Below are 17,552 nucleotides of genomic sequence, written 5' to 3'. Positions count from 1 at the left end.
AACTTGTAACTTCAACGTTGCAACACACTAAGTTGGAATAACTTGCCGGTGCAATAACTGCACCGAATCTGCCTTTCAAGTATAAAAGAAGCCAACAGTTTTATTGTGTTCTTTTTCCTATTTTTTTTTTGTACCATTTCATAGCCCTGACCGTGAGGTATAAAAAGTAATTAGACAATGCCATGATCACGCTTAAAACGCAAGTTCAAGTTCAAGTTCAGTTCTACTCACGAATGCCATTTTTCTTCAGTTTTTAGTGTATGAACGAATAGTGTGTGATGCAATAAATACATATTCAGCAAGTGATGTTCTTTATTCAGAAACCTTTTGGTTTCGTAAGATTATGAGTACGCTTCAGAACTTATTAATGTTTATCTAGACAACGTGTCTCTTTTCCCTGTATCTAAGTCGCTTTCTTCTTCTACATAGATCTTTATTAACACCCCCTTTAATCTGGCGAAACTCGCTCTTTAAGAAAGGATCATCATTCTCAAATGAGACAATTCCCTTTTTCAAGCGAGATTGATATAACAGCATTGATATAATAGATACTTTAGATCACGTGGGCAAGAAGAACGTGTTTAGGAAGTAATATATCCAACACCACAAAATGAGATGTTTCATCAGATATCCAAACACTGAGAAGTAGGTTGAAAAACGAGGCGCAGCCAAGTTGTTTTTTTCTTTTTCAAACGACTTCGAGGTGTTTGGATATCTGATGAAACACTCTTTGGAGTGTTTGATATGGCTTCTCAAATGATCAATAATTCTAGGAGAAATTCAAGGCTAAAGTTGGCAACATTTTATTGTAATTAGGAACACATATCAAAACCAAGGTCACAGTAGTGATTTTCTTTGTTTTCTGTCGATGAATTAGTAATGAGTTTGAGAAGTAAGTGCCACATTGAATATTTATTTTTTGAATAGATTTGAATTCAAAGCTTTTAGGAGAAAAAGTTTTACTGGCAAACAAAACATCTGTTAGAGGAATACTTCTGCATCCACAAAAGAGAGATTGGTTTTCCTTTTGGTCATTAAGTTTTCAACGTAAAACGTTATTTCTAGGCCAATATCCCAATCTAGTCTTACATGTTCTTACTAATTAAAGTTTCATGAGCTGATAGCATGAAATTTATAACATGCTAATATGATTTTACAAACCAGCATATAAGTCGAGCCCAGATTCATCGAAAGCGTGAGTTGAAGAACCACTTTGAGGCGAAGCCAAACAGTCTAGGAACGATAGAGATCCAGGGAGAATACTACATCAGTTGAACTTGGTGAAGAGAGAACAGCAAAGCAAAGTAGTAAGTAACTATTCTTATAACTTTACGAATACAAAGAGCTTTTCATTAAAGTGTTTTCTTAAACCCTAATGGATGAAGAAATCGTACAGTAGTAATTGCAACATATCTCTGGCTTAAAAGTCGACCATATATATATTTCATTTCTAAAGACACCCAAATCAAATCTTTGAACTAAAAATGTGCTCCTGACGTTTCAATCTTTAAACAAAGTTACTTTCAAAGTGTGGGTGGTTCTCATTTTTGAGTTTGTGGTGTGAAGCCATTACTGTATTAAATCAAGAATACAGCTACATGTATGTTTCGGGGTTGTGGGAACGAATGTGTCTGATCAGTGGTCCTCCCTTTTAGGAGCAGAACGTAGATAGAGTTAACGCTTCTTTAGGTTTCGAGTTCAAGTAGAGTTGTTACTTGCAGCAAGGATTGGCGCTTTACTAAAACTGAGTTTTGGGGTTCAGTACAAATGGAAATAATTTGCCAGTGCAATAAGTGGACCATGTGTCTTACAAATAAAGAAAATGCCAAAAGTTTTATTGTGTTGTGTTGTGTTGCTACCTCTGCCATTCACGTAGCACTGGATAGATAGTTTATTAGGAAATTACTTCGCAGCCAAAAAGCTGAAGTGCGTAACTTGCAAATGCAATAAATACAAAATCACAACACCATAAATTCAAAATTACGCGAAAGCACCATAGTAAAGGATGTGAATGTACATAAATACATGTAAAAACTATTTAGTTAGTTAGTTAGTTCTCTCCGCGCCATGAGGCGCATAAGGCTGCAACTTTCGTTTTCCAACCAGTCCTGTCTTTTGCTGCATTCCTGGCTTCAGCCCAGCTGGTCCACCTTTCTTGTCTGCACTCTCTTTCCACTGTCCTCCTCCACGTGATTTTAGGTCGCCCCACTTTCCTGTTTCCCTCGGATTGCCACTCCATTGCTACCATACAATCATCGTTCCTGTCCTTTCTAAGCACATGGCCAATCCAGTTCCATCTTCTCCTTCGTATTTCGTCACTTATCTTTCTTACGCCTGTTATTTCTGAAATTGTGTCGTTTCTCATGCGTTGCGGCCACCATACTCTCAATATCCGTGACATGTAAACTGAAATCTATCCAATTTCTTCTCTTCGGCAGCTGTTAATTTCCATGCTTCACATCCATACAAAAAAACTATTTACAGCTATGTATCATCGTGTAAAAATTTAGGTAACAGCGTTGGCGAGCAATCGGACGGATACAAATTGCAGGAATGAAAGAACGCCAAAAACGATCTGTTCGAATGCGCGGAATGATGAATGCGCGCTTCCGTCTTGCATTGTATCTAGCCTGATACTTAGGTGGTAAGAGACTAGATAGCCAAAATACCACGAAACTTTAAAAAGATCTCTCTTAACGCTTTGCGATCAACACTTCTTACAAATGCCAGTTTTCTTCATTTTCAAGGTTTGAACGAAAATTTTGTGATGCAATGAATACATATTAAGCAAGTGGTGTTGTTTCGTGAGAATTGTGTTTTTAGCATATCAATAGCCGTCGATCTTTATCTACAAAAATTGACACTTAATGGACCAAATAATGCTATTTCAATTTAACAAATGACATATCTTTGCTACTCGTCCATTGAAAAAGTGATTTTCAAGTTTTTTTGTTCTGCTTTCAGCCGAGATACATATTTACCATCGTAAGGTAGTCAGGGTAACTCGTAACTTCAAAATTGTAACACACGGGATTTACGAAAGCCTTCGCCGCAGCACACATCCATAATAATATAGAAAGACTTTAATCTCAGTCCGGAAAAGGAGTACAGTCAAGTCCCTTTATTGCGGACACCTTCGGGACCGCGAGTTATAGTGTCCTTTACAGTGAAAGTCCGTAATAGCGGAAATTTATTTTAGTCAAACAAATGTAATTTATTTTTGCCGGGGATTTAGCTCCAGTCTGTATTATCTGGGTGTCCGTAATTTAGCGAGGTGCCCGAAAGGCGAGAGTTGACTGTAGTTACCAAATTAAGCAAAGCAAAACATTTGACTACTCCGACGTTCTAATTAAAAAAGAAAAACTGTTAATTGGCGACAAGATGATAATGCTCAAATGCTAAAATTCTCATTCTCATTTTACATCTACCAATAAGATGCGTTAATATCATAGGTTGCTTAGATTTGATTGGCAAATAGGAAATATTTAGGAAGTGATAGTCATCACTGAATTTCTATTTTCTTAATGAATTTACATTCAAAGCTGTTAGGAGAAGTTTAAATGGCAAACAAAAACAAACTTTCGATAAATGTTGTACAATGTAAAGCTAAAGCCACGTCGGTTTTTGATGGGTCATAATTTCTGCAAAAAAGCAAACAATCGTTATGAGCTTTTGCCACTTTTTGAGATAAAACAACATTACTCTATATAAGCGGTGTACTTGACGCATGTGTCAAATAGATAATTACGAAAGTGATGTTGTTCCTGGAGAAGTCCGTTGAGTAAGATTGGTCGGCTTGTAGATCGTTACGTGGTAAATTTTCGACTAAATATTTTTATTTCAAATCTCAAATCAAATATTGTTGGTATTTCTTCAGCATTGTGAAGGAAAATTTGGAAATTAAAGTTAGTTAGAAAATTTTTCTTGTTTTCGGGAGAGGTTTCCCTTTAGCCCCGATCAAAGAAAACATTTTAGAACCATTACCACGACCAAACGCTTAAGATGAAGCAAAGAGCAAGCAACTCAAACAGACATTGGTTTTTCTCTGAAACTGTTACTTCTCCGTCATTCTCAAATACTGTAAAAGTTGTATATTCTTCGGGATTTTCTAGAGGTTAAAATGATTCTTAAAACCGACGTTTCGACCTACGTCACTTAATTAACATGATATGTCTCCATGCGGTTACTAAGCAAACAACGATCCGCCATATTGAATTTAAGTTTTATGTCAACCACGAACTTTTGCATTATGGCTTTTATAACGTTGGAGTACCATGCTGTACTCAGACTTGATTGACGTTCTCCTAATAAAACGTAATTAATTCGTTTTACACAGGTCAAAATGAGTTTCAAACTGGCTATTCTGTTGGTTTTTCTGCTTGTTAGCTTCGCTGCTGCCAAGCACATCTCGCCGTTTAAAGGTATGTCTCTTTAATCCAGGCCTGCATTGATGTTTGTTTTTGTTTGTTTGTTTTGTTTTCGTTTGGAAGTTGTTCGTATAATTATGTACATATAGCTGGGAGTAGAAAACGAAGCGAAGAAGCGCTCTATGCTAGTTTAATAGGCTTCCCTAGTGAATACCAACTGGTCTAAATCAGTAAAATAAAAAAAACAATTATTAATGTAAAGGATTCTTAAATGCTATAATTTGATCAAGGACAATAAAATTAATTTTCGCTCTATATCTGTCATCCAAGGACCCTGATTAGGGAACTTATTGCTATATCCTTAAGGACCCAACTCAGGGAACTGCATGGCGGTGACCTTTGTGATTATTCAGGGGCCTTCGATAGAGCGTTTGTTAAGTTGAAACAGCCACATCTATCTCAAACACACGATTGTTATTTTTTTTCTTCGCTCTTGTATGTAATTTATAATTTATGTAAACCTTATTCCTATTTTTTGTGTAGCCTATATAAGCCAGTATCTGAATGATTCACAACCATTGTACATAGTTTTAGTTCAGTTTAGTTTCTAAATTTTATCTGAAGAAAACCGAACAGCCGCCGAAACGTCATTAAACTGTCGGAGCAGTTAAAAGCCATTTTACCAAGCCCGAAAAACAGAGACCATTTTAAAAACAGTCTTAAAGACAGTTTAAAACTGTCTTCATTTTGGAAAGCGAAATCGCAAAAGCTATCAGTATTTCTCTATTTTTTTTAATAAACAGTTATTCCACTTTCGCTTGTTGGACATAATATGATTATAGCCACGTCGATGCTTAATCCAACGCGCGCTCGTGGAATAATTATACTGTAAAAAATATAATTATATAAGTTGATTAATAATATTTAATTAAACGTAAGGTGCTGAACATGCGCAGTGTATCTGTAGAGGGCGTCAGAAACGAGATTTAAATTTGAGAGAATACACATAATATCTTTCTCTTGTTTACAGCTCCAACTATACTTTATTTTATTTTACTTTATTTAATTTTTTATTTGTAGCTGTACAGAATGATAGTGCTTGTGGAAGTGATACTTCATGCCTCTATGTTGACAGCCCTTATGGTAGTGGGCTAGGCTGCTGCCGGGACACTTGTGGAAGCCAATGGTATAACAAAAACCACCTCTCCCGTTACGACAACAGATGTTCAGGTGGCAAGATATGCTGTGGTTACATAAGCTTTGGAAAATAAAGAGAAAATAGAGGTGAATAAGTAAAAAAACCTTTCTATGTTATATCCAAGAGCTGATCAATGTAAATCATTCATGTAAACAATAAAATTCCTACTGTGACATTATTCATTCGACAATTACTTTTGTCTGACACAGATGAGCCTTATGATTAGCTCTACTGTATATAAAGTGGCTTCCGTGGCTGGCTATGCTCCTGACTAGTCGCTCTCCTGATGGACTTCAATCTAAACTATCGAGTTTTCTTTTGTCGTTTTTCAACAGCGCTAACGAAGAACCACGTTTGGTTCAGCTGGATTTGGTAGAAGCCAAATGTAGCACGTAATTGTGAAAAATGGAGCACTTGTGTGTCAATCTCAACACGAGAACTTTATTAATCAGTGTAATGGGTGCAGAAAATTTTTAGTGAACACGATGTAACACGTGGAGAAATTTTTATTAAACACAATGTAATGGTTGCAGATAATTTTCATTAAACACGAGGTAATGGGTGAAGTTGTTTTCTTTCTTAATCCCATGATGCAATTATCGGAATACTCCTACTCCAATACTTGTCTTTTGTAGGTTTACCCCCAGCATTTCGCTGTCTTTACGCGCTAATACTGAAACTAGTGGAAATCGAATACTGCAATGAGTAAAGTAGTCGTATTTTAAGACCAATCTTTCCTCGAACCACCGACCTTCAAATCTTCCAACCGAATCTTCAAAGTTCACCGACGGCGCACCTATATGTCAAGCAACGTTCACTAAATCTATAGGTATTTACATTGACCAAATCCTAAGTTGGAATATTCATATCCATCACTTATGTTGGAAAAATTGCTGCAGGCATCGGAGTGCTAAGGCGTTCAAGCTAGTGTTTTCGTTCCATTTGGCACTCTTCAATCTACGTACACCTCTTCAGCACATTCACACTTTGATTTGACACTTTGATTTGTGGAGCTGTAACAATGAAAATTCCGTCTACCAAAATTCATACACTGCAATATCGCCCAACGCGTTTCTTAAAGGACAAATTATGATACCAATAGAAAAAGTCTATAAGCCTATAAGGCAACAACAACAACAACAACATTAACTTCATTTTTACAAACTGAAAAAAAAGGCCTTTGTAGCCCGCAGTTAGCACAGCTATTCTAGGCGGGCTACTTAAACTGACAATATATAGTTACCAAGCTCGCACACACACACACCCACACACACAATTAAATAAATAAATGAGCGAATAAATAAGAATAAATAATAGATAATAGTAGTGATAATTAAAGGTTATAACTAAGCCAAGCTTACATAAATTGCGTTAGCCTAAGGGGAAAAATAACAGGTCAAAGAGAAAGCTAGTAAGTTAAAATACAAATATAGGCTAGAAAGGTCAATGTAGCGCAAGTCAACATTCATCTCCTCAGTTTCAAGTATTTTCAAAAGTAGGTGAGTCAGCTTGCGTTTAAAAGGTGCTTTCCTTAGCTTACGAAGTTCATGGGGGATACCATTCCAGTCGATGAGTCACTCCAAGGTTTGGCGCCTCACTATCTTCGTTTCAAATTGACTGATCATAGCTATGTCTCCAGCCACTCCCTAAGATAGAGACAACAGTGGCAAACTCACCATTCCTCTACCCCGCCTACGAAGGTCGTCCGTTTGTTCCAGAAAATTTCCGTTTGATGGGCTCTATCATTTCCTATTCAACCGGGTGAACCGAAAACTTTTGGCTGAATGGAAAACACCCAACGGGATTACAATCTTGGATCACGGGGTGTTCCAGGAATAGTATTATGACTATTGTATTTGAAAGGCGGAAAAATAAGTTAATTTACTCAAGGAATTATGCCTTTCTTGTTGTTCATTAATTTTCTCCATTATGGCATGGCAGCAGGCCAGTCTTAGCATACCTCGTAAACGCCCTTTTGGCTCGTCACGCAATCTTTTCTTCGTTTGGGAGGAAAGATTGCGTGAGGAGCAAAAAAAAGAGTGTCCGCGAGGTTAGACAAGTCCAGCCTTAACCCTTGGGAATTTGCCAGTTTTTACACAACTTATGAATATAAGATACTATATATCATGTTTTAATTTTTTATCATACTTTTCAGGGAATGTTTTTATACATTACTTTGTGATATAATACCGTTAATAAAATTGTTTAAATGAGAAACAGATCATGACCCACCAACATATCTGTAATCATAATCCCCTGACGCAAGAAATCAGGAACCATAATCAAGGGTGGACACCGTGACGAGATATCATTTTGACTTGTGGGCTTGTCCCCATGTGTTGTACCAAACAAATCTATTTTTAGAAAAAATTGCGCCATACGAGTGTGCCCGCACGCGTTTAACTGGCCAGGATCGCGCCAGGATTCTACCCGTTCAAAATGGCGTCCAAAGTTCTGGAATATCCAGGGCATCGATTTACCGCTGTTTAAAAAGTGCAAATCAAGCACAAAAGAAGAGTAAGAAGCCTGGAAGGCCTCGATTAATCGATGTGTGCCAGGAAAAGAAAATCCAAAGAACAAATGCAAGACTCCGCAAACAAGAGCGAAACGTTTCATGCCACAGAATAAGGACAGAAGCGAATGGGATATGCCTCCTTTGAAGCAAGAAAAAAAGGAATATTATTGGAGAACGATTTCAGAGAGCGTTTAAGGTTTGCATGTAAAGTGAAAAGAACGCATTGCAACGACCTCTTCATGATGATATCTGCTTTTATCTAGACGGCTCTGTTTGATTCAAGCCCTAAAGAAATTGTTGCTTTTTTCGTGTTGTTCGTACCAATTTGCTTTTGAAGGAATTATTGCACCTTTTGTCATATAATCAAAATGCGAATCATATTCAATTTTTGAGTTTTCTAGATTTTCAAAGTTTGATGTAGAAAAGTTCATTCTCAGAGCTTCCTCGACTTCTTCAATCGAAGTCTCGATTTCTACCAGCTTTTGCTTTCTTTTTCTTGCTTTATCTTTACTATATTTTATAGTGAACTGCCTCAAACGATATTTAATTCGATCCCACAGGACCCTTTTGTCAGGAGATTTTCAAGTTCCTGTATACTAAATCAAACAGCTTCTGGCCAAAAAGAGCTAGGTGCACACCTTTCTTCAAATGGACTTGCATTCTTAGAAATTACTCATAAAGTAACCTCTGCAATAAGTGATTTTTAGAAAAGTTGAATTTCCTTTAATCTGATCTTTAGATTGCTGTATTATGACAAGATATACTTGTATGCTAAAAATTTACATAAAAAAATATCCAAATTTGTTGAAGACATTTAAAACTTTAAACCTCCTCGGTCTGAATTACCAGATGGCAATCAAAAGTTAGTTATATTGGATGATTACCTGAAGACAAGATCAAACAATGATACAGAAATTCGAAAATACTTAACTAATTCAAGAAATAAAAACTGTAGCTGTATAATATTTGAGTCTGTCTTTCTACGAAACTGATAAAAAACTGCGATTGAATTGAAGTTCTGAGGAAAACAGGTTGTGTAAATCAAAAAATCTGAATACGAAAAAGCAACCAGAGACCCATATAGCTCCCTATGTATCGATAAACCACGTAAGGTTAAATCCAAAAACTTTGATGAAAAGATATAATCTAATATATTTCTATAATGAGTTACTCAAACGGATAACTACTTGAAAAATATTTGTATCATGAATCAACTGGAATAGGTCAAAAAGGTGATCCTGGTCTTGGTTTCAAATTAAAATATGACGTCTTAGACGTCTCCTAGTTTAAATACGGTCAATAGCTAAGCTTTAAACTTTGAGTCATTTTGTGAACAAAGTCCTCAAAAACAACCCAATGTCCAGCTTAACACCTCAAAATTTAGGAAAATTCACTTTGATGAAGGAAAAAGTCTTGATCTGTAGTAACTGCTCCTTAATCTCGGGTTTTTAATCTCCGTATCCTCTTCAAGCCTCTATAAAAAGACGGCTCACAGTAAAGATACTATCTACTTTTTTCCTCTCAATACCCATTGAACTGCACTGCTTGAGGCCTAAGCGTGCATTCTCTTGCAACCCCATGTTTATGTAGCAACATACAGGGAAAATACTTTTTAATGTTAACCGCGTGCCTCTATTTCTGAGCAGAACTTTCCTTTAGCGCTCCTTTGTTTTGATTTAAAGCAGAGCTCGGCGAGCGCCGAAGGCGCGCGCGCAAGGAGCCCATTTAGAAGAGATTTTGGTTAACCCATGTATGCGAAAACATTTGGTTTTGACGTCACTGTCCGACCGTCTGTCCTACGTACGTCCGCCCCTTTATGTACCCTGTTTGCCCTGTGCCTTGCAACCGTACCCGCGTTTTTTCGGCGGGAAGTGGGATGACCAACTTCTTTTAGAAAAACAAACGAGAAGAAAGAAAACTTATTCTTTTATCGCGATCTTGGGGAATTTTCAGTTATTGCCCTGAGATGACATTATTTTGCGATAATATTGTCTCAAAATGACGGGTTTTGATTCGCTCAAAAACTGTCATGTAAGCATGGAAGCACTGCACTTAATCGGGTTCGGCGCCACTGGCGCGCACAGTTCAAAATGTTACTTCTGTGAACATGCGATGTTGGATGGTGTTGTTTATTTCTTTTCATTAAAGTTTACAAAGCTTCTGACACTGTGCAAGTAACATTACTAATAATTTTTTTTTGGTGAACATGTACCATATACAGCGGCATTTTTCAAAGGGGTCTGCGAAGAATGCGAGTTGTGGAGTTGCGAGTTGCGAAATGCGAGTTGCGATTTACAAAAAGACAAAATAAAGATATTTCTAATCCTAGTCAAGGTAAGATAATAAGTTAGGGATCGCAAAGACTTTAAAAAGAACATTTCTGGAAAAATAAGCAATAACCCCTGGGTGAGCAGTCTTTTTCTGGAGTTCAGTTTTAATATCTGCCTAGTTACACCCAGAGAGTTACATGTTTGGGTAAAAGAAGACCTATGCCATTGCTTTATGAAGCTAGGTAAAAAATGGTAAAAAATGGACGAATCCGATTATTTTTCTTTCGTACCTTTTTAAGGGTAAAAATAAGTGAGAACCGACGGCCAAAAAAAGTAAGCCACTCTTAGGGGGTTGTTTTCAAAATTTCACACCAGCATTTGTGTCATTTTTATGCATGGGAGTACCCAAGGCTATAAATTTATTTAGCAAAGAAATCCACCACAAAACACCATACCAGCTGATAAATAAAAGAAGCGTCGTTGCCGGAAGACTAAACAAAAAAGGGGGTGGCTATCAAGTTTGGGGGGTATTTTCCGAGTTGCTAATAACAACACCTGAATGTAACGGAACTGCCCGCTATCCGTAAATGATACAAGCGATATAAGTGCAAGAGGTTTGCAAACATAAGAGCAAAGGTTTCCTTATGATGGCTACCGATCTTGACAGATCAGTCGCAGTGGTAATATCGAAGCTTGGCGATACAAATGTCTGTATTCTTTCCATCACATACGATCGTTCTCGATACCTAAAATACTGTTTTAAGCAATGGAGTGATCGTTGCCAATCATATGGAGCGGCCAGCCGTAATGCATCCTCGGAGACCCAGTAATGTAACCTGTCGATGTCAATAATTATTTGAAAAACAGAACTAACGTGGAATTTTGTTGGCTACGGTTCATTTTCTGAATAAATTGGCACTTTTCGAAAAGTTTCCCCCGATTTTGCTTTTTTTCCGGCGAAATTTTCCTCCTGAGTTTTTCCCTTTACACTTTTTACGTGTTTTCTTTGCTTGCACATGCACATGCACATGAATCCGCCTTTTGCGGTTTAATAAACGCGTGGTAAAATCTTAGAAACTCTGACGGAATGTAGCGATGTGGAAAGTTGCGATGGTATAAAAGACCACGAAGTCGTACAGTTAATCTTTTTTCAGGTAAAATATAAAGTTACTGGGTATTGTGCGGGAGGCCGGGATAATGTCAGCATTCTAATGATATGCAGTATATTGGGAAAAAGATTCGGGGATGCGGAGGCATCAAAGTTGCAATTTTTTGTAAAAAAATAAAATGGCTCTTTCATCAATATTACAGATAGAGAGGGTCAGAAAAAAGAGACTTCCTGTGTATTATTGGCCCTTTCAGGCACTGCCTGCCTTTGTCCAAGAAAAACCGTCTTCTTCCTGTGCTGTCCTCAGCGCTATATCGATGATTTGGCACTGCTATTTTCGGACGAAACTTGCTTGAATCTCGTTTCTACGCTTGCCATTCCAACACAGAAAAAATGTGTTGGTAGGCTTAGCGAATTAAACTTATTTGGCATCTTATCTTCATTTTAATTTGGAGGATTTCGTTAATAACTGAAATTAGATCCTTCATCGCCATCACAAAATAACACAGACTTCGGGGGTACTCCTATATCTAAATGTGACGGATTAAATGCTTGTCTGAAGTTTTCAAAAGAACCCCTAAAAGTGCGAGAACCCAAATTTGTGGCCTTGTGGGTTTTACTAAATTTACCCGCAAGAGGTGCCAGAAGAAAACAAGGCGGATTCGTCCAATGTTATAACTTATCTGAGATTTATAAACCAGTGGCATCGATCCCTAACACTTCCTTTGCTCAAAAAAATTATTCTCTGGTTGTAACTTTGGTTTATATTAAAACTGAGCTCAACAAAAGATTTAAGTACCTTTTTCTCTGAAAAGTCCGTTTTTAAGTCCTTGCGATTCCTAACTTTTATATAATGTTATCTTCACTAGAAATTTTCATTTTCTAGTTTTGGCAACTCGCAACTCGCAACTAGCAACTCGCAACTCGCAACTCGCAACTCGCAACTCGCAACTCGCAACTCGCAACTCGCAACTCGCAACTCGCAACTCGCAACTCGCAACTCGCAACTCGCAACTCCACAACTCGCAGGTTACCCAGTCCCTTTTCAAAGCAAAAGGATCTGATTTATTTGGACTACTCCCCTTTTCAGACGCTTTGATATACTTTTGCTTCGCTCAAAGTTTTTTGTTTAAATTAGTACCATCGCCAACTGATACGTCGAAATTGTCACCTTCGCGCCTCTCCAGAAAAAAACCTTGTCAAGCCTTTTCGGTAGGCTATCAACGTTGCTGGCTCATATTCTTCGCCGAAAGTTCTTTTCTGGTGTCTCTTATCTCTAGAAAAAAGTGCTTCAAGGGCTCTGCTGCGTTGTCTTTCATGGTTCAGGTCTGTCAATTTGATCTTCCTGTCGTAGCTAGCGCTAGCGCCGAACGGTAACTTTCATAGTGTTCGCCGCCGCTTGGTTTATTTCAAATTTTTAAATCTTCACGGCATCTAAGCAAGGATAATAATTCTCTTCCTTCGTTTTTGGGTACTAGTATGGTTGCTTTTTTTATTTTTGCTTCTGGTTGTCAGCTTTATTCATCAGTGTTTTTATGTTGTTGTTTATCTCGAAGCTGTAACAAATTAGTTTCAATAAAACTTGCTGGTAAAATGTTTAATTAAACCTACTAGCTCGTCTATTTCATCAATGGTAGGTACTTTAAAGACTGTACATTTTTGCATTTTCTTTGTTTTGAAGCAAAAATTACAGCCAAAAATTCGAATAACCAGCCTTGAGAAAAAATTTTGCGCACGGATATTACCATGGCTGCAATTGACTGAACTAAGAATTTCTTTTTCAATCAGCACGCGATTTTTACTTTATCCGTTTACTCTCTCCAACAAAATGTTTGTATCGCGATAAAAAAGTAAATCCGATTTTGAGACGACATTACGGCTTTATAATGACGGCTAGTTGGGAGAAAATAAATTCCGTATTGGGCTCCTTCGCTTCGCGACTCCTCCCAATACAGAATATCTTTTCTCCCAACTAGCCTTCATTATGACGCCGTAAAGTCGTCTCAAAATTGAATTTAGTTTATAGTATTCGTTGTATATGTCGTTAAACTACACATGTCGAGAAAGCAGGCGATTAATAAGCTAATTTGAAACCCGAGAGCGACCAAGATGACGAAGAAACAGGCGAAATATCAGCTGAAAACAAACGTGGTGAGTAGGCAACTCGCACAAGTCACTTAGAAATTTATAAGCTAATGCATTTTTACAGGCAACTGTCGGTAATTTTCCATATTTAACATAAGTTACTTCCAATAAGTTATACACAGATACTTATATCCTTACTATACGACAAATTTTCGTGGATAAATTAATTTGAACATTGACAGAGCTATTCACAGAGTTATGAATTGTTTTGAACACTTTGTGTTGGACTTGTGTAATTCATTCGCCATTCGCAGCGCATATTTGTAAACACGCTCTACATGATTTTAAGCGCTCACTGAAATATTTTGACCCACAGCCAAACATTACCTTTCCTGTATTCTCCTTTTGTTTACGTTTGCTTAGAGAATAGAATTATTTCTTTAGGGAAATATTCACAGAGTTATGAATCGCTCTGAACATTTTGTGTTGGACTTGTATAATTCATTCGCAGCGCATACTTGTAGACACGCCCTAATTTTAAAGTAAACGCTTAAATATTTTGAATCATAACCAAACATTATTTTTTCTTTATTTCTTCTTTTGTTATCGTTTGTTATGAGACTATAAATATTTCTGTACGAGGAATATTTTCAAAATAATGAATTTTCAAATATTTTTATCCGAGTGGGCAAAATGCATGGCGTGAAAAACATCATGCGGTACCCAATTTGCTTTCTTTTCGGCAACAATATAGAGAAATTTTCCTTATTGTGCGCATTTCAAGCTTTAATAGTACATTAATGCTGGTGTCCCAATTCCTTCATAGAATCAAAGTAGAGATGAATACCTATCCTTCCAGCGCATTTCCGACTCAATTGAAGCCGTATCACGCTTGCTCTAGAAAAATTTTCTTCAAGTCAGCTCGCTCCTGAAAATTCGAAAGACCCGCGGCCAGAACGCCATGGACACGTTGAACGTTTGAACAACACGCTGGGTAACAAAAGTTCCCTGGCACGAGTGGTCAGCGGCCAGTTGTCCACAAGCAAACAGATTTGTTCACGGGGTCTTCTCGTGTCCTTTTTGTCAAGATCGTCAAGGGACCATTGTTTCCATGGACCAATCAAAATTTCTACCTGACGTGTTTTCCAAATTAAAAGGGCGCGATCTATTCAACTAAAATTTCCGGTATATAATTGAGTCTGAAATGCGCTGGAAGGATAGGTATTCATCTCTACTCTGATTCTATAAAGGAATTGGGACACCAGTGATGATTTCAACGGATTTATTAAGTTTCACTCTCCAGGCATGGCTGAAGTAGAGTTCCGCCTTTCGTTATACTTAACAGTGGAAACCCGAATGACGCTAACTCGCCGAAATCGCTTCAAATCGGCTTAAAAAATGGTAAATGACAAAGAATACAAGAAGAAACAGGGTAAGTTGACTTTATTGACAAAACAGTGTTAGTTTCTACCATTTTACACAAATCTGTTGTATTCCTATACAGTCCTTATAATTCAACGGTTCTCTGATATTGAGCTTGGGTTGCCTGTGCCTCTTGGGGGTGTTGTTAGACGTGTAACGTGTCGTGTAGCGTCCATTCACTTCTTCTACTCGTCTCCTTTTGAATTTGTTTCGATTGGCACTGCAGGAAACATAAATGCACTTAAGATATAGAAAGATATATGCAGTATATTAAACTCCAGAAAGGAGGAATTTGTAACGTCGTGTTATTACGTTCATACAATATGCAGACTTGCATGAATATCAATGCTATTAAAAAGGAATTGTGGAACTCCGCTTTTAGGCTTGGCTAAATATATATATTATCATTTTTTCTCGACAATGAACAATGTTTGAGGGTGAAGCGTGAATTCTCTTGTAGCTCCACGTTTACGTAGAATCGGTTAGGGAAAACTCTTGTTTAATGTTAGCCAGGTGTTTCTGTGTCCTGCCATACCATTCGTATCGTCTTTAAAATTCAACTGAAACAAGCGCTATAATCAATCTTAACAAATAAAAGTGAACGCTAAACCTCACAAAGAAACGCTAAAGCAAGTTCTGCTCAGAGAACAGCAGCTTCTCATTTCCATTCCCTAATGGCCAGTGAAAAGCACGTGCACCGTTCCAATTTCTATTTTACCAGACAATATGCAAACTTTTTGATAGTAAGTCACAAGGAAAAAACATTCATCGTTATCTAAGAAATGTTGTTTTTTGTGGGAGCCTTCAGCTCTGCTCTCTTTTTCAATTTGAGCCACTCCCATGCTTGCCATAGATGCGTGTTTCTATTCTTGCCAAACCATTGTTATAATAAGTCAAAACAAATAAAAAAGGCGCCAAATAAAACAAAGAAAGTGATACTACTCCGATAAAACCGACCTTTTGTTTGCATTCTATCTGAGCACCACGGCAGCTTAGAAACATCATGTTGAAGGATCGATGGCGTACAAGCTTCTTTTTACCGGTTAGCCATAATGATTAACAAACAAGACAAACTTAGAATCTTCTCTCTCTTCCATACCGGGATGCGGCCGAAGAATTGAAATCAATGATGTGGCATGGGGAAGAGGTCGGGTCAGAACATTGCGATAAAGATGTGAGATGATCCGAATCAAAACACCACAGGAAAGCAGAGTCGGTTTAAAGATTATTTGATACGGCAGAGACACTGGAGGATTTAAGATAAGGGCAAATTCATAAGGTGAATTAGATTTTTATGGGGTAAATAAGTCAGACAAAAAAGTTCATGCATTTAAGATCGAACTGCCAAACAGCCTTGATCTTTTTGACCGGACCACCTGATGAGAATGTTTACCTGTTGATTCAAATCATGCTAAAATTAATACTTTCCTCGTTTATAAAATGTTTGTAGAAGACTGACCAAGAAGACAATATCACTGGAGTGATTTTTTCAAGAGGAGAACAACGTGTAATTCACTGGTTTTAGCGATTTTCGAAGACACGGTGAGTTCTCCCAATGCAGAAACGGGCCGCACGTACTACTCTTGAAGCAAACGTACTACTCGGACAGTAACAATAATCAATCACCTTAACTGGATTTCCTTTTTACAATGAAGTATATATCGATTGATGTGCTCTGGTCTACACAAGGGTAACAAACGCATCTTTGAAAACAAACTCTAATGTTCACTCAAGAAACACCAGATATTGTATTGATTGTGCCCACACCATAGAGGGGAGATTTACGTTTATGGTAGGGACTGTAAAAGATTGGAACAACTTATCCCAGTCTCTAAGAACAAAGAAGTTCTTGGCAGAAAGATAGAATTATTGAAAAGGATATTAAATTCTCAGAAGACAAAAGGATCTTCTCAGTGCTATAACGTAAGACAATAGGATGTTACTGGCGATATTTTATAGCGACGCAATTTTTATTACCCCCAAGACAAAGGGATCGTCTCAGTGCTATAACGTAAGACAATAGCGATGTTACTCGCGATATTTTATAGCGACGTAATTTTTATTACCCCCATGGAATCATGTTTGAAAATTGATGGCTTTATATTATCGTTATTTCAATTTTTGTCAACTATTTTCAACAATTTTAGAAATGTTTTTCTGTAAATGTTTTATTGTAAATACTGACTACATATTAAATGGGAGTTGACTTTTTATCTGATTTAATTTGTACTTTTGGATCGTCGGTAATTCTAGTTACTGTTTACGTGTTACCCTCTTCAAACCTTATTAATGGTAAACACGTTTTGAAATCGAGCTAGATTCGTATGCAAAAAAAGAATGTGCTTACAAAGTGCTTTATGAAAGATCATAAAAAAACGTTTTGTAGAAGTTACTGTCACTCATTTTTAACTCGTGAATGTGCGCATCCTAATGAGCGAGTTATCGCTATATGCTCAAATTGTCACTCGCTCGCTCGCCCCGGTGATCAGTTGTAAACTTGTAAACTCGTAACTTGAGATTGTCGTCCAAGTCAACAGGGATTTCGTGCAAAATGGAAGGAGAGAATACGATGGTAAAACGTCTGACG

General features: G+C 37.4%; 1 long non-coding RNA gene across 1 annotated transcript; it reads left to right on the top strand.

Moving 5' to 3' along the window:
* The first annotated feature begins 1,041 nt into the window (after window positions 1–1,041).
* On the top strand, window positions 1,042–6,127 carry LOC146467216 (uncharacterized). The gene is made up of 4 exons (XR_014867846.1): window positions 1,042–1,307; window positions 4,337–4,421; window positions 5,448–5,651; window positions 5,901–6,127. It is a non-coding gene; the product is annotated as an uncharacterized LOC146467216 (long non-coding RNA).
* The last annotated feature ends 11,425 nt before the right edge of the window (window positions 6,128–17,552 follow it).

The sequence above is a fragment of the Pavona decussata genome, unplaced genomic scaffold (assembly GCF_977016875.1).
Source record: "Pavona decussata unplaced genomic scaffold, jaPavDecu1.1 SCAFFOLD_137, whole genome shotgun sequence".
In the NCBI taxonomy this organism is placed as follows: domain Eukaryota; kingdom Metazoa; phylum Cnidaria; class Anthozoa; order Scleractinia; family Agariciidae; genus Pavona; species Pavona decussata.
Note: the sequence above shows the minus strand (reverse complement) of the source record. Positions and strands in the feature narration are given on the sequence as shown.